Source organism: Anser cygnoides, chromosome 2 (assembly GCF_040182565.1).
Source record: "Anser cygnoides isolate HZ-2024a breed goose chromosome 2, Taihu_goose_T2T_genome, whole genome shotgun sequence".
NCBI lineage: Eukaryota > Metazoa > Chordata > Aves > Anseriformes > Anatidae > Anser > Anser cygnoides.
In genome coordinates, this window is record NC_089874.1 from 53,860,088 (window position 1) to 53,878,760 (window position 18,673).

At 41.4% G+C, this 18,673-nt stretch overlaps 1 long non-coding RNA gene and 1 other non-coding gene across 3 annotated transcripts in view; both read right to left on the reverse strand.

Moving 5' to 3' along the window:
• Positions 1 to 18,673, reverse strand: part of LOC106041722 (uncharacterized) — a 47,972-nt gene that overhangs the window by 9,126 nt on the left and 20,173 nt on the right. The window contains exon 4 of one of the 2 annotated variants that reach the window (XR_010829306.1): positions 5,744 to 7,931. The exons of the other annotated variant lie outside the window; for it this stretch is intronic. This is a non-coding gene — a long non-coding RNA (uncharacterized lncRNA). Of the gene's footprint in view, positions 1 to 5,743; positions 7,932 to 18,673 lie in introns of those variants that run through there. 2 annotated transcript variants of the gene reach the window in all.
• Positions 314 to 403, reverse strand: TRNAY-GUA (transfer RNA tyrosine (anticodon GUA)). Its single transcript is given in 2 exon segments — positions 314 to 349; positions 367 to 403. It is a non-coding gene; the product is annotated as a tRNA-Tyr (tRNA).

The window sequence follows — 18,673 nt, forward strand, 5'->3', positions numbered from 1 at the left end:
CTGCTCTAGCTGGCAAGGGTCTGTGGAAGGCATTGAGCCCCTGCAGAAAGAAGCCCAGACAATGTGCATCAACAAATTAGCTAGACATGTGGCGAAGGTCAACGCGCCATTGCTGTAAGAATCAGACGGAGCCAACAAGGCAGGTAGGAAAAATGAAATCCTTGAAAGTGGTAGAGGAACAAAGTAGAACCAATTGCTTATGGGGCCTAGAGTGGCATATGATTGGAAAGGGCAGTTTTGACAAGATGTAAATTCCAGAAATAAACGAAAGACAAAAAATAATTTAAAAAATAAAAAAAAACTCCAAAACTTTTCCTTCGAGCCGGAATTGAACCAGCGACCTAAGGATTTCTTTCTACAGACAGCCTACAGTCCTCCGCTCTACCAGCTGAGCTATCGAAGGAAGATGAGAAAAGAGTGCCAAGAATGAGTCAAGACTACATCAACAATAGCCTTAGGCTCTAATGGACTTCCATATGCATTGCTTCTCACAACAGCAAAACAGTATCAGAAAAAAGGGCACAAGCCTGGATTTCCCTGCACAATTGGATTTTGGTTACAAAACTGCCAGTTTTCTGCCAAATAGTTCACAGCTCTTGTAAGACTGTCGTTAGTGGTAGCATTAAGGTTGGAACTCCTGTGATGACCCATATGAAATCTGCCTACTGCTTGACAAAGTAATTTGCCTACTCTTCTGTGATCTCACCACATTTCCTAAACTGAGCTAGGAGAACAGAGAGAACTCCACTCCACACAATTCCCCACAACACTTCTCCAGCCAAATCCTATAACAAGTCAGCAAAAAAAATATCAGTTAACATGCTCCCTGACAGCTTCCAGACTGAATGCAGAGAAATGAAGGAAAAAGATGTAAAGCAATAGACACTAAGGTTTTAATTCAAATCCCACCAACTCCCACGGCCCACGTGAGACTTCTCATACACAGATGAGTTGCAGTGTCTGGTGTTACTGCCCCAGTGGGATAACCAGCCCCTGGGCCTGGGAGGTTGAGCCTTTGTGAATCATCTGAGTGCCCCAGCTCACAGCAAAAGCAAACTTCCCTATTTTTGAACCGCAGTGATTCACGAGCATCTCAGCTGTCTGAAAAGCAGGGTGGGGTAGAAAACTGTGAGCAGACACTGTTTGCTGAAACTATGCCACCCTACTTGTGATGGAAGCGTGTGTAGCAGCGTTACCTCGGTGTCCTGACAGCATACCCCTCCTTAATGTATGCTTACCTCCGTCTTCTCTTGTTATACAACGCCAGACACAGGTCCGTTTTAGCAGGTGTGTAGCCAGCAGGCTGAGGGAAATAATTATTGCTCCATGTTGAGCACTTGTCAGCCTGCCCTGGGAGTGCTGTGCCCAGCTTTGGGCTCCCTTGTACGAGGCGGGTGCGGACAGCCTGCAGTGGAGGGCCAGCAAGGTGACGGGGCTGGAGCACATGGTGTAGGGGGATGCTGAGCAATCTGGGCTCCTTCGGCCTTCAGAAGAGCTGGGTCAATGGGGACCGTGCTGCAGCCTGCGACTGCCGAGTGGGAGAGGAGAGGAAAGGCAGGGCCAGGCTCTGCTTGGAGGTGTGCGGTGAGAGGACGGGGAGGCTGCAGCTGCTACCAGGGAAATTTAGATTACATACAAGGGGGAAAAATACCATGAGAATAAGGATTTTTACCACAGGAAGAAGCTGCCCAGCGGTTTTGGAACCTCCATCCGTGGAGATATTTAAAACTTGATTGGATGCACTTTAAAATCGTACCCTGTCTGGACCAAGAAGTTGGACCAGACGCTCTCCAGAGGTCTTTACCAACCTCATTTACGTGGTGTGGATCACCCCTTCACCACATACTCAAAAGTGACTCCCCATGTCAGGAAGGTGACTTCACAGAGCAGAAGAACTCACGGCAAAACCAACACCACATACTTCTCTGTGCGGTAAATACAGCTTTTTGCCTCACAATCACGCTCTTCTTCCCACCTCACCCCCCACCTTTTATTTATTTTCGTACTAACAAACATCTTAGGTCTCCCTTACACAGATCTTTACGGAAATTAAATAAAATATCTCCCTGATTATGTTTATAGGAACACAGGAAGGGCAGGAAATATTGTCTTACGTGTGAGGTGCTGTTGTGGCCTCTCAGAGGCCTCATCCCGGAACCTGCCATTAACCAGGACATTCACGTGCACACAAACAAATATCAGGTCATCTGATGATGTGAAGAAAAATTTGGAGAGAAGCGGAACTGCTGGATGCCAGCAGGAAAATATCTGAGCTCTTGGGGGTCAGATGGCCTCGTGTGGTGGGAGGAGGACTGGGAGATACCCATATGCGAGAATGCAAGGTTAATCTTGTGCTGGAGAAAGAATGGCACAACAGATAACACACACAACCGTGGATCAGCAAGCTCCTAAATCAGAACAGATAGTGTAGCCCCAGGGCTTTAATCTTTTCCAGTCTACAGACCACACAGCATTTTCCAGGGGCACTTCAGGCTCCCTTCAAGCAAATTTAAGCCTATTGTCATGACTCTGCCTTATCTGAGTTACCTTTCACAGACCCCTTAAAAATAATTCACCAGTCCCACCCACGCATTCAAAAGACCCCCAAACTGAAAATCACTGCTCTATTCAGTTTAACTTATTGGCACTGTCATCTAATCCAGTGGTGGGGTACCAAATACAGACTTTGGGGGAAGTATCACCATTTCTTTGGTGTCAAAAGTTGTTACTGGGGAAGATAACCATAAACCACTTGTTCTTTCCTATAAAAAATCAGTGGCAGTTAAGTCAAGATAATAATTCAAATGGAATCAGATAAAAAGTGGATGCTGTTACTATCTATGCATGAACAAATAGGATGCAGAAACCACAGTGTTGCCTTGACAATAAAAAGCACTGGAGTTCTCCTTTTTTTCTGGAACTTGGTAGCTGTGGTGCATGGGTGATTTGTGAGAGATATTCTCCTAAACTACAAGTGTACCCCCCAGGGCAGCTTTTCAAAGTAGATATTCCTAGGAAAAAATTAATTTTTTCTTCTCCCTTTTTTTGTTTTTTGAACTTGGTAGGCTTTGAATGCTTAACAGAATTAGATTCTGGCATGGAGATCATGAAAGATCTCTGATTATTTCGATTCTTTTAACTGATTAAATGAAAATACCAAGCTCTGAGAGTCATGTGAGCAGAGCCCTGAGCTATATAAAGGGAACAGCTCACCTGTTTCATGTTGTGTAGAATAAGATGAAAGGAAAGGATGTAGCTTGAAAGCAGGTTGGAGAACAGCCAGAGGTAAAGCTCCTAATAGCTGGACTGTACAATTAGACTTGGTAATACTATGTGTTTTGTTAAGCTTCGATTAGCATATGATGGTCTCCAGTGTTTTAGATGCTTACACTGACTTTCTAATATGGCTTTAACTGGCTTAAAGTTGGTTTTCTCCAACGAAAAGCTTTAAAAAATCTGGTTGATTCTGAGGGACTTTGGGGGCTCTTTTCTCGTATTTTAAGGTAGAAATAAATACATGCTCTAAATACGAGCATTAAATTTGACTTGCAATGAATTTGTGAAGTCTTTATGTTCACTTTAATTCTACCTGGTCTGTGATACAAGCCACCAGATGATTGTCGTGGTTTCTGCACTGCCAACTACTGACGAGTTTAGGATATCTCAATATGACAGTCTTGTGTGACACCTCTGCAACAGAGGAGGAGGTTTTAAGTACTGCTACTCACAGCAACTTGAATAAAGAGTCTGAAGCATCAGTGAAGCAATCATCTCTGTCCACCTACCTGTTGAAATTCAAGATAGAAATCTCTTTGGGTCAGACTCAGACTAAGACTTTGTACTTAAAGGCAGAATAGCAGCTGGCATAACAGACCCCCAGCCCTGCCTGGTGCCCCCGGGCTCTGTTGTGATGTAAATAATATGTACAACTCCTTGGGCCAGCTTCAGAGATAACTTTAATAATATCTCAGTGTGAACGAATGCCAAGGGGCAGGAAGGTGGGAATGCAGAAGGAACTGATGGGGGTTTCATATAAAGGCAGCTTGATTGCATGAGCAGTGTGGGCTGCATTTCAGGAAATACAGAGTTTATAGGCCATAACTTACATTATTTGTCGCGCTCAGAGAACTCACTTAACACTTCTGATGCTACACTGCTATCAGTAATAGACATTCAGAGGTAAGTATCTTACAGGTATTCAAAACCTGAGCTTATACTTGCATATATATGCTTATAATTATATATGTATATAGCTTAATTTTGCTATGTAATAACCTTATAAGTCTGGGGTGGACTTTAATGCAAAAATATTTCCTTTACAGCTAAATTATATTAATTCAGTATTTTTCATATGTATGACCAGTTCCATAAGCAATTAAAATAAAGAAACTGAAGTTTCTGTGGCAGTGCTCAGACATCAGAGTCAGACAACCTTTTTCAAGTATTATCTCTGGAGCTGGCCCAACAGTTCGGCACCAGTCACTATTAGCAATTATACAAGTGCCTGAGAGCTCACCCCATCAGTGGGCATGGAAAGAGGTAGTCTGTATGTTAATTGTCGAACTGTTCTTCAAGGAGTTAAACATTCAGCCCTGCGAGTTAAACTGAGAAATGCAGCCAGTAGCATTCCCGTCTTCTCCCCCACAGAGGGTTCCAAGTCTTGCACTTCTCCTGGTGAAAGACAAGATTAATAATGTGTGAGCTCTTCTGAGATGATGATCAGCCCAGAAAGTTTTGATAATTGGGTGGCAATTAACCACTGTCAGGACGTGACATTATTCAGATACAACGGACTAGTGCCTAGCTGCTGGAAATCAGAAGTCATCAGAGAGCCTGACCCCGTCTATTTTAGCTTAGTTTCCATTCAGTGATTATCACGTTGGACTTCTTTTAAGCAAAAGCTCAGCTAATCACCAATAGGCTCTCTGTTTAGGTCCTGGTCTCATCGAGATGGCAAGGCAAATGAGGGTATTTCTGACAGATACTTTGTGCTTTCCAGCCTCGTGTCTTTCCGCTGCATGTAAATATTGCTTTGTGATAGCAGTTGCAAAGGTTGTGGTCTTCCCTGCAGGTTTTGGTGTCAGTGAAACCCTGCATCATCTGGGGGAGGGCTGCAGCACGGAGCACAAAAGCAGCACTGTTTGGGCTACCAGAGAGCCCGCCGCCTCCTGCGGCCGCTTCCCCTCGGGAGGCAGCCCTTCCACCCGGCAAGTTTCCTTTCCCTTCTTCATCAGGCCTCTCAAACTATAAAAGCCCTAATGAAAATGAAACACGCATGTCATATATAACAAGGAGAGGCTCAACTGCTAGGGAAAAAAAGTGTGAAATTACAGTATCAGTGTGAGAGGGAGAGATATGAGCCCTCATTCCCCAGGAGAGAATTTGAAAGTGCATAATTTTTTCCATTCACAAACCACATTTAAGGGGCAGTTTTTGGAGGCTGAGAGGAAGCACCACAAGAAAAATAGAACAGTTACGAGAGAAGAGAGTACTTCTGCCCTAAATATTTGGGACCCTTTTTTAATACACCAACTTGGTTTGGCATGGAGGGACGTGCAAGCAGAGCCCTGATGAACAGGCATGGTTCCCAATAGGTTGTTCCCCCCACAGCTAATACTTTTTCTAGCCTTCCTGAAGACCAAAAACCAAATCCTTCAGGGGTCTGCAAAGGAAAGAGAGTAGAGTATAGCCCTTTGGCCGCTGTGTTGGCTTTCCTCTTCATGGGAGAATTTACAAGTCCTGTGTAAGGAGGAGCCTTGCCTGTGTTGGGTCTGGCTGTGTCAGGAGTCTCTTGTTCATGAGAATCTAATTTACTTTTAAAGAGCACTTTAATATAGCATAACAATATTACCACACATCTTGTTCAAGCAAAGGATTTTTCCAATCCACATTCACTGCCATATAGAATGACTATAAAATGAGTCACCATACCTTAAATTTTTGCATTGGCTATGGTGACAGGAAGCTAATTAGACAAACTGACCACATCTTCTGGACCCAAATCCACATTACTTGGATGCATAAGAATTATCAGCTGTGTGAGAGCTCATGCTTCTGGAGGTAGTTGGACTTAAAAGAAGAAATAACAGGTAAAGGAGCAAAGACCAATGGCCACTATGGGGCCTAAACCAGTAAAGAAGCAGTATTTAAACTCTTTTTCAGCTAAACTTTCACACCTCACAATGTGGCCAAAATGTTAGAAGCATGTCTGAGGCATGAATGCTGGACTCAGACCACATGTAAAACTAAGCTCCAAAGACGGTTTGACTTTTCCAGGTTATTCATAAATTGCAAAGAGCATATACTGGAGCCAACTGCACATAATAATCTTAATGGAACTGACTGTATTTTTCATAGCCCGTGAAGCTCCTGACCTTCAGGCAAGCTTTGCAGGGTGGCAAGAGACCTGGACCTACTGGGATTCAGTAGACCAGAGAATAAGAGTTTAAAATCTGGGCTTCAGTTCAGCCACCAAAATCAGGAACCTTTGGTCAGGTAGGGAGACCTATCTAAGAGCTACTGTCTTAAAAATATCATCTGTCCTGTTCCCTTCCTTATCAGAAGTCATGATGCAAACTATGCCCACATATTATATAGTCCTCTTTTCTGGTATTCTTAACTCTGCATCAGATCCAGACATGTCAGATATCATTATGTATCAAAAAAGGAGAAAGGACAAGGTTAACATCAGATTTGCTTCCATGTGGAAACACCTCTTCTGAAAGGGATGAACAAACTTCAGAAGGTTAGAATAAACACCCAAAATAATGGCTACATCCCTAGGAGCTGCACAGTCCTTCCTTTTTCTTAGATTATGCTCAGCCAAAAAGGGGGCACAGCACAAAGAAAGGAGTTGGGCCAAGGGATAGTATTGCTACTATTCTGTGTGTATTATTTGTATTGCTATAGCGCTCAGGGACCTCAAACGGGGATTAGTGTCCCATTGAACTAAGCACTATAAAAACAAACACCACAAAGACGGTTGCCTGCCCCTGAGAGCTAATCTTTGGCCACTTCTCTGCAGCATCTGGCTAGAGCAGGGCATAAAGAACTGTATTAGAGCATACTGCATGGATTGCATGTAATCTTATTTCTGTAACCCTTGTCCTTCCTTATCCTACTGCCCCACTTCTGTTTGTTGTCCTAATTCATCACCTCAATCTAAATTTAATTTGTAAGCTTCTTGTACAAAAGACTTTGTCTTTTCATTTGCTCTTTTTTGTTGTTGTTTTTTTTTTCATTTTGCATGGTTTTGAGCAATAATATATAACTGAATACACGAAACAAGATAAATAACCTGTTACCCTGAAGAATAAGATAAACAATATATTTAAATATGCATCAAGACATGTTGTGATTTTGTACCTCTGTAGTGCTTAATGTGTGTCAATGAGCAACATAACTATGTTGGCAATATGTATATATTTTACATATGGCAATATAAATAAAGAAGTCTGGTTAACAGGTATATACACACCAAGCGTTTCTCTAAATGATATGTGGACAAAGGAGAATTATCTGTAAATAATTCCTACTGGTTGAATACAAAATAAGCTGCTAGTATACTGCATTGTGATTGACAAATTGGGTTTGCAGGTCCCCACAGAAATAAAGGAATGTGACAAAGTCAGGGCAATACAGCCTCAGCATCCCCAGGGCCTGGACCAAAATATGGGCATTCTCCCATCTTCCAGACCAGCTTCGTGCCCACAGCATCCTCTTCCCCTGCCTGCAGTCATGGCAGCTCCAGTTTCAATAAGGGACCATTTGTTGGCAAAGGAGGGTGCCGTAGAATTGGCAGTTTCTGTCCTTTCCCAGGAAAAAGGGACTGCCTGGACAGAAAAGTCTGTAAGCCAATAGTGTCGTGCAGCAGGGTCCAACAGCTCTGCCGCTATCCATCCACCCTGAATCTTATGTAATCAACTCATGTTCTAAAAAAGGAAGAAAAAAAAAGGATTTGTTTAAAACACTCTATTGAAGAACTATAAACAACACAGCATGTTAGTTTACACAGACTGAGCAGTGACGGTACAGTGCAATGTGAGGGTACAATTCACTCCTGTTTCCCCTCCAGGCTACACGGATCTCTGCCTGATTGTCAGTTTAAAATGCAGCAACTACTTCTGCGGGCTTGTAAACTCAAACTTACGCCAAAGACAGCAGAGCATACAGTAAAGATGGACTCCAAAGAAATGAAGAAGTCCCTCAAATATCACCCTGCCTCTTTTCACAGACAGCAAAGAAAGGAGGGTCAAGGCTTTTTAAGGCACATCTGAAAAAAAAAAAAAAAAAAAAAAGTGTGCAAACTGAAGTGAGTGAGCTTCCTTCCCAGGCCTGGCATGCCGCACACTTGTGGACACGAGGGGTGAAGGGGGAGGGAGCCCCTTCACAGCTCAGCAGTCAAGGCTGAGAGCTATTTGGATTATATGAGGAATTTCAAGTGGAAACCATCTGAATGTGTGTGTGCCTGTGTGAAGCTGAACTATGTTGAAAGAAAACAAATGACTTCTTATAGTACCTCTTCGAGGTCCAGTTCTGAAGGGGCATAAGTAAGCCTCGTTTTTCTTGCCTTAGCAAACCTAAATGGGACAGAAGCTCGTGGTTTTTTCTGTTCTGAATGCAAACAATCAGGAAAAGCCCCTGACAGCAGCATTATGAATGAATTGGCACAATAGGCTGTAAATAGGTTTGATGCTAAACAACAACAAAATCCTATTGCAGCCATTTTAATATTTCAGCTTCCTTCTTCACCCCTGCCACAAAGCAGGCTTCCTCAACACGTGACAAGAAGAATTCAGAGGGATGCTTGCCAAGTGTTTCCTGACCCAAATCCTAGAGGTATCCTCCATCTGCAGCAACAGACAGCTCGCTGTGGTCTGTCATTACCTTCTGTTTGGTTTTCAACACCAGCTATCCTAGTTAATGAAAGAAGATGCAACCACTGAAGACAATGGTCAGACAAATGTTAGCAGCATTTCTGTGAAGCTTTGAGGAAGACTTCTCTGCCCTCACACAGGCCAAAATACAGAACAGTAATGACAGTCATAACTGAGGCATGCATACACAAGCGTGCAGCTTTAGCAAACGAGGTAAGCTCAGCTGCTGTGAAAACAAGCTGTACAAAGCCTGGTGGAGAGGATTTAAGGACCAGAGATGAAGGGCAGAGCTAACTGTTCACTTTCTGTCACAGCACCACACCTACCTACTCGGCCCCTATCTGAAGGCAATAAATTTCATTGCCTGAAACAGACAGGCTGTCAGAAATATGTTTCCTGTAGGACCAAGACCCAGCTCCACATCCATAATGCTCTTCTATGTAAATGTTTGCATGTGGCCCTTCACATCTAAGGTTTATAGCAACGCATGGTATTTAGCCAAATGCCATTCCCCTAAAGGGCAGCATATTTTTGTTCTTATAATCTTGCATGGAAATTGAAATGGACATATTTTAACATGGGAAAAGTAAACACGTTTCCCCTGAGCTAGGCACTGCTGTATGGAAGAAGCCACTGTGATGATGATGACAGCGGCCTGAGATTTTTCTCTGTGCATTCCTGACTGAGATTCTGAAACCACCAAGGAAGAAACTTCCCCACAGAAAAGTAAACCCTCGATTTGACACAGGCACATAGGCTCTGCACTGGGGATTGGATCTACTCAGCCAGACAATGCAGGAAGTGCTGGACTCATCAGCAAGGCTTTGTCATTTTGTTCGTCATCAAGCCTCCCTATTTGATATAACAAGCTCCCATTTACCTACCGTGTAAACATGCTGTACTTAAAATGCTTGTCTGTGATAAACCATTCTCCCCTTTGGGGATCCATTAGGCCCAACATAAATCGAGCCAAAAAGCTATTTAGAGCTTTTGGAGAATTCTTTGGATTTCCAGCTTCACATTTCAGTTACTGCAATGTTTGTGTTAAGATGCTTGTCTGAGTTCTGCCCTGCAGGATTCAGAAGAAGAAAAATGTTCCTTTTGTACTGAACACAACCAGTAGGTATTTAGCTATTTTTTGTGTATTATGACAGTACCATCTGGCATTCATCTGCTGGGTACCTCAAGAGAATGTCCCCTTCCTACTTGCCTGTATGATGCCGGACAAAATGATAGAGTACACCAAAGGTTAACTTCCTGTAATATGGTCTCTTGGCTTATCTTGGATAAGACAATAGATCCTTTATATTCTTAACTATGTGTCTCACATGTTCTCCTGCCTGCCTGGAAAATGGGGTCATAAGAGATTCTTATGGGTCAGACACTTCCTAATGTGAAGCCTGGGATAATGCTAGCGAACTTAGTAACAACAATCTATAAGGCCAGCTGGCGGTGTGCACAGAGAAGGAAATATGAAATAGGAATGGATATTTGCCCAGATAGATTTGTTCTGTTCCACTGAAATGCTTTGTACAGTGGAAGAATAAACAAACCACTGCTCTCAAAAGTCATGGTTCACCTGCTGACTCAGAAACTCATGTCTGTCAACCAGCGTGAGAGAGGCCAAGGGGACTATCTGTTTGGGTTTCTCTTTTGGTCTCAGCCTCATTTATCTTGTTAGTTCCAAGATCTCCATTTCATTCTTGAAAGAACTATAAAGGAAGTTTGGCTCAGTCACTCACACACACACACACAATTATTTGAATATTTTTAAGCAAACAAGCAAGAACTGCAATGCCAGCTCTTAGCATGGACCAGTTCAGATTGACTAGTTGAGCTGCTGAGTAATGTCTTAAAGCTATTTTCATCTTAGCTCCTTCCTCTAACAGCAGTTCCTACATCTCTTTTAGGATACATTCTTTAATACTCCCAACCTGCTTCTTGCAAACAGCCTTTTCAAGAGAAACAAGCCAGTCTCGAGCAATTAAGACCTATAGATCTCCCTTCACTTCCTTCAAAGCCATTGTGGAGGTGCAGCTGAAACCCATTAAATTCAATTGAGCCCAAATGGCCCATAAGTCATATGGAAACTTCCTCTGGGCTTTTAACAAAGAGCCTTGCTTTAAATTCCAAATTACAAACAAATTCAGTCTGTTCAGCTTTCACATAAAACATAAAAATTAAAGAAAACATACAGAGGAGAAGTTGCATCAAATCACAGGGAGCATTATAAGAAAGTACAACTAGTTACTCTTGTTCTTTAGTTACATTCTTCAGTTAGAAATGTCATATTAAGTCATGGCAATATTTTCTTTAGCCTGGAATGGAAGCATGCTTTATTCAGTGTATCACAAAGTCAAACTCACAGCATTCACCACCCTATTCTCTCCTCCAACTTTTCCTCACAAAGGCTGAAAATAATTTATAGTCACATATACATACATATTATATATACATATAGAGTTCTATTATATCATGTATATCTACCTAACTAATCTAAGGTTCATATATAATAAGTAAATAATACATTTTTATATACTATATACATACACACACACTTAGTATTAAGTATTGCTTTATTGTGTGTCTTTTTTTTTTTTTTTTTACAAGTTGACATATTTTTAGTGTGGCTTTACACGGGAGCTTTCAATCTGTCTAATATTAGGGATCAATATACGTACTGCAAGATCATAAGTCAGCTGAAGACTGAAAAGATCCAAGCAAATACTGCACTTAAAAATTATACAGTAAAATTGTTCCATAATACATCTTTATTCAGACTCCCCGTGGGACTGGCATGCTGTAAAAGCCTTAGAAAAGCCTCTGTTTGAGGGTTAATTTCACCCTAACGGCTCTGGGAATAACTGGAGGCCCAGATCTTTACGACTTTGTATCAATTAACATTTTTACATTCTTTTTAATAAGAACTTGATGAAAAATATCCTGCTCTACGTATTCTATTTGGCACCCGAGTAACAAGTCATTAGAAGTATCTGAATCTTTTTTTTTTTCCTTTTTAAAGTGCTATGGAGCAATTTTTTTCTGAAGATACCGTGCATTCCCAGGTCGCATTGAACGGAAACCATCGATGGAAGGAGCAGCTCCGTTTCTCCTATCCCTCCTCCCAGCCCCGTGCTCCTGCTGCTCCCTCTGTACCAGCCCTGGGCTGCTTCAGCTCACTGGGCAGGCAGAAGTGCAGCTCAGCAAAACGAGCAACCATTTCTCTGCCAGCTCATGTGTAGCGAGTAAGAAAGATGGTGCAAAGGAAGCAGGACTCCGAAGCCATGAGCAGAGAGAGGAGAAGCAGGTCTGAGTTTTGGCAGCAGCGAGCAATTAGTGTGGCTCATCTGTTTCACGGACCCACACCCTGGAAGACATTAGGTTTGGTAAACCAGCAAAAGGAAAGGACAGCTGAAATGTGTTAGCCTGCACCTAAGCCAAAAACCAAAAAGTGCAATAGGATGAGGTCAGCATACTACATTAACAGCTTGAATCTTGTTCCATTCCTTTCTCAACATCCCCAGAAATTCGCTGTTATTTGGACCTCACTCCTGGGACAACAGTAACATAAACTACACAATTCCTAAGACTGTGTCTCAGGTCTGGGAGTTTTAGGCAATTATTTTCACACCGATTAATGAAGTAACACCTACTGGTAAAATTTTAAGAGACAAAGAAAAAAAAAAAAAGGATGCTGAAATACCTGTCTGGAAGAAGTATGTTCTCTGCTTTGTTTGTTTGTTTTTCAGATTTTCCTGAATTACTGCCACCACAGGAACACAGTAAATCTGAAGAAGTGTAGACAGGACACTTTGAATTTCAAATAACGGGGAGAAGGAGAGGAGAATCGTTCTCTCTCCTCTGATTCCCCACTGCCAGGCAACAGTGAATTAGGACTGTCTGAGAAGCCAAGCATGCTGAAATCACCCCTTCTGGTGGATAAAAGTTATCTGAGGACAAATTCGTCCCCATAGCTGTAATACATTTCCCCTAAGTTTCACAACCCTGAAAATGACAAGAATTAAAGCAATAATAAAATCCCCCTAAAAACACGAGCCTGCATGCTAGCCCTGTAAAAGAAAATTCTCTAGAGCAATTGAATCAATGTCATTTAAGGGGAGAGGCGAGGAATCGCGGAGTGTCTGCGGCACTCAGCACACCACCAACTGCACCGAAGGCAGCTACGCCTATGGAGCCAGCATATGTCCATCTCAAGCCTCCTCTGATCCAATTTGTCTTGGGCTGACCCAAATACAGGAAAATACCCGCACCAGTCACTGTCAGGATAGTTTCATGACAATCTAAGTCATGAGTGCTTTTCAAAGTACTATTTTTTTTTCCCTGAGCAAAAGCCCTGACTTCTAATTTGAAAAAGGATTTAAAAGTGGTTGTGATTCATGGGGATTTATGGTCATTTCCCAGGGAGTTTCAAGCTCCTGGACTTTCTTCCCACAACTCCCAGGAAATGCAGTTAAAAATCTCCCACAGGTTGTTAATTCAGCGTGTTCGGGTTGGCCGTGCAGGAGAGTCACCTGTCAGCCCCCGTGAAGCGCAGGACTCCTACGGACACTACCCAAAGTCGTTCCCAAAACCAGGAGACGTGTCTGAAAACACAGTGGTACTCAGCTGGCACTATCGGCCTCGCTCGATGATTTACTACGCCATTGCCTAGTGCAGGCATGACCAGCATTAACTTGGACAAGTTACACAGCACTTCTCTCTCTGTACGTTGCTAATTTATAGAGAAACTCGAGGCCAATGGAGCAAACTGGGTGCGGGGGGGCACACCATTCCCTTTAGGAAATGAGCATTCGACAATTTCTTAAGCCAAAAGCACACTGAGGACACCATCACATTTAACCTAAGAAGTATTTTGCATTAATCCTGATTTAGGCTGAGATTTTCAGCTCTGACTGGTTCCAGCAAGTAATGTACTGAAAAGCCCTGGGTGAGGCTTTCTCCTTCGCCTCCCTCACGCAGAATGCGCTTCCAAGAGCTCTCTAAATGTCAGTCCTTGAGCAATGTGTTTAATACACAAGAGCTGGTTGCCTTGCACAAGTTGAAGGGGGAATCTTCTGCTTTTTGCTTTCCAGTTACTTCCACTGTTTTATTCACCATTAACATTGCCTTCAGTGATAAAGCTAAAAAACCCCACCCTCGCTCATTATCCTGCTGATACTTAATTCTGACAGTACTTTCCATATACTTAACGAAACATGCAACCCAGTGACTAATGAGGTATTTGCACATAAGGGCCATACACGGTAAACTGCAGGGCAATAAAAGTAAAGGAAGACCATGAACTGATCAGCCGTCTGTTAAAATTATGCAGTGTGTGTCTTTTTATATGTATTGTATTATATCCAGATGCTGACTAGAACTCAATCCTGACTCCTTTAGCAAAGCTTCACCTTATATATATATATACAAAATAAAATAATTTAATTTAATAATAATAAAAAAGATTGGTCTCCCTTTATTACACGATAGCTCCCTACTTTTCAAATAGTGATGAAAAGTTCAGCTACCTAGTGTCTTCCTGCTTTCTACCTCTCATGTAAGGAGAGTACTGTTTTGATTTTGTGTGTGTGATTGCGTCTGTTCCAGTGCTAAGCATCCTATCAGCATATGACCAAATAGCAAAGCTGACATTTTTGCCATGATTATCCATGAAATGTGTTTCCTACCTCTGATTTACAAGAGCCCTATTCATGAGAAATGATTAATAGCTCACTAGCACTGCCAAAAAAGCACATAAATCTAGACATCCTCTACACTACTGACATGCTGCTCATCTCGTAGACGTGTTCAGATCTCTCTCCCTCTTTTCCGCTTATCTATGTCTGATCCCCAGTGGGCACACGCTTGTGCTGATTAGGCAGTACAGTTGCTGACTGGGACAATCTTAGGCTTACATTACTGATGGCACCCAATTAGAGGTTGCAGAAAGCAGTGTCCTTCCTGGCTGGTGCTATACAAGCATGATTAAGTGCTAAATGCTCTTTAAATTAACAGGCAGCATCACCAACGTGTCTGTTACAACTTACCGGTGTAGGAAACCAGCCCCACTGCCAAATTTTCCTTATTCACAGTTAGTCTCCCAGACAGCAGACTAATACAGCTGAGAAGAGGGCAAGATGCGTGTAAGCATCTTGATTACACCTGATTCAGTTCATGCTTACAATATCCAACAAGGTTTCATACACTTGGCATTTAACATGCCTTTAAGTGCCCCACTCACATGTGATAGATTTAAACAAGAACTGTCTGAGCTGGATGGAGCCTATGACAACGTTCTCCATACCCCGACCCTGGTCTAATAAATGTTAATTCACAGTTCTTGAGCATCCTTCTTTCTGAAGATCTAAGTGTTTTGCAATTATTACAGAACAGATCATACCATGACTTCTCATTTTGTTCCATAACTTCAATGGGGCTGATGACACATTAAGACCAAAAAAAAAAAGAGTGGCTCATCATGCCTAGGATATGAAGAGAGTATCAAGGTTGAAGTGCTTTTCCTACATGTGTCTATTATGACAGAAGCCTTTAATTGTATGATCATGTTCTATTTTACAAATAACACAGGGTACAACATGCCTCTTCCTTGCTGACTTTGATGCAGACATGTTACAGCTTGCAACCGTTTTTCATTCCTGCATTCACTGTTATTTTCACTGTCGTTACGATACAGTGCATTTTCTATTTAAGATACTGCCATCAGACCTCAGAATCACATACAGCTCCCACTGATTTCTCTGGAAACCCCAGCTATTTATTACACAAGACATTTTGGCCCCTGTAATAAATATGTATATATATTATTAATAAAATAATGATAAAAGATCACTGTTTCCCCAAGGTGTATTTTGACAACATTTTTAGTACTCACGTGCTGTTCATTTTTTTCCTTTTTAACTTCCTCATGATTAATTACTGTTGCAGACTTGCTTACAGTCAACTACAAACTTTTGAGTGCACCCACCCAGAACTTTGCCAGATCGTGCCTTTTCCACAGATGCTGTTTGCAGCTAAATTGCTGGGATTTATTGCAACACAAACTCGTTCTCAGGTAAATACCTGGGAAGGATTGTATCAACGTGAAGGGATATCTTGCCTAATTGCACACTCTTTAGCTATGTAAATACCGTTCTGTTCTTCATGTACATTTGTATCTTTGAGCTGTTCAGTACTTCTGCTAAGTAACAGATAAGCTTTCTTAAAACAGCACTCAACTGTTTCGTTAAAGAGTGAAGAGTGGCCTACATAATTTCCATTTCTATGTCAAGGATAAGAAAAATTTTAAATGTTGCTTCTCTGGCTGTTGTATCACAAATTCTTTCAGAAATTGAATATTTCATTATGGTTTCTTGCCATGACCTGACATCCAGATACATATCCTACATAGCCATGTGTGCAGATTAACCATGGGGCTACACCAGTCAGAAAGAAAAAAGTGCTGATGTGAACAGGTGTTTACTGTGGTCATATTTTGTGCAACATCATTTGCAAAGTACATAAATACACAAAGTAAAAATCACACCCTAACAGCCACTTTCGTTGTTCAGCATGCCCAAGCCTCTCTGTCCAGTGAGTCATAAGGCCCAAAGGGTCTTGTCTCTCTGCATACTTGTAAACCATGCTCACAGCTTGTTATCTTACTTATTTCTTCTGCTCACACCAACTGCTGCATTTGGAACCACTGTCTCAGACTGCATGGTCTGATTCTGCCCAGCTTTTGCTTTGCTTGATTACTGCCTTTCTGCAAGCAGCTAAAAACCTGTTCAAATATTCCTATGGCTTAGCCTGAAGGAAAGCTGTTTAGAACATTGTATGTCTTTACCCAGGTCCATTACTTTCTACAGATTCAAGAATAACCTGACGGAAGCCAATAACACCTTGCAGTATAAAAAAAATACATTTCTAAAGCAACAGCTACAAGCAAAGTAGTAGAGAATAAAACAACATAGATTTGTGCAAAAGGATATTTTTTAAACAATAAGTTACAAAAAATGAATGTTTTTTATCAATCATTTCTGTGATATGTGCAAAGTAGAGCAGTTAGGATGAGGTGTTAATTTGATCATTTTCCACCAAATGGCAGAATCAACACAATGGAAACCATGATGCAACCCTACCTACTGGGTATCTACCCACCTCTCAGCTTTTCAGATAATACAAAAACTTAGCTTTCTTTCATGACTATGCTGAATATAACCTAAAATTGGACAGATCACACCAACAAGCAAAAAAAAACCACAATCTTTCCATGTATTTTTAGCAGTCAATATATTTTCTTAGCCATTTCACTGGGAGCACAACCTACCAAATCTTACATAACACCACTTCTTGGTGCACGTAGGAAACATGACTCCACTATCTAATTAGAGATCTCCTGACAGCTCATCTCCACTAAGTTTCATAATTACTTAACTCCAAGCATCAGTAATCCTCACTCAGCAGTTCCATATGAGCCTTCTCACTAGCCATTGTTTATCTCATTTCTTTTACTTTCATTCTTATTTCACCATGTGCAGTAATCATAACAGTTTTCAGATACCCTTTTCTTTTTTTTCCCCCCAAGATGTTGCTTGTTGCTTTCAAAACTCTTATTCAAAAAAGCGCAGAAAGGAATAAATGACATTTGGGGTATTTCATTACAGCTATAACCTCAAAGGTAGGAGGTAAGAGAGAAAAGTTTAAAATAACCTATCTCCTCTTGTCCACAGAAACATACCATCAAATTACATATTTGTGTTCTGGTGGTAGATGATGTATTTACAGGGCCTCTTCTGCCTGTGTCCTTTAGTATAACAAAATACACTTTCTCAAAGTTTGTGCTATTTCAAGGATTGTTCAACATTGGCTTATTCTATGTCCAACAAACACATGATTTAAGCAAGCAATGCCCAAAAGAACGATGTACAAAAATCAGCACTCAACTTGATCTTGGAGTTCTTTGGCAGGTGCTCTACTTTCATAAGCACCAGTACAGGTAGAACAACTCTCATGGAGTGGCGTGTGTTGAGGGGGCGAGGAATTATTTTCATGGATCACTTGCCCTAACTTTCCAAGCTTGGTTCCCATTTATTTATGGAAACAAGTAGAAAACAGCATCTGAATCCAAATTACTGACATTGAGAACCACCACTGACTTTTCATACGGTACTGTGAATGTTGTGTGTGCTGTTTCGGTCATTTTTAAATCAAAAGAGCAATGTGTCTACCTAAAGTTCACGATGCCATTTTAGCAGTAAAAAAATTAATGGATACCAGTACCCAGTAAGACTTGAAAAATAGAAAGCAAAAGTCTCTACCACCGCTATCATTTTTTAAGAGAACGTGTTTAAACCTCAAACACTTAATGGGAGCAGTGTATACTCCCATCTGCTTGGCATGTCTAAAAGACACCAAATAAATCTTGACATGCTTTTGGAGAATTTTATCATTAAATAGTTTTTACACATCATCTTGACCCTTAAACAGCTTGATGAAAAACAAAAATTCTGAGTATCGTCAAAGTTTTTTCCTAAGCTAAAAGCCCCTGAAATGACCTAAGCTCTATTTTCTTCACTTAAACAAAGGCAAACAAACAAAAAAAAGCTTTCTGAATAAATTAATTCTAATTAGGTAAGGAAAGTAAAAGTTGGGTGGTTCTGGCATCAGCAGAATCAAAGCACATTCCATTATTTAGCTAATACGAGCAATTTTGTTAAACAAACTATACCTTTGTTCTGTTAATTTTGGAAGTCAGGCTTTGGACAGATGTTCCCTGCTGGATGCAGACATGCCAGGGG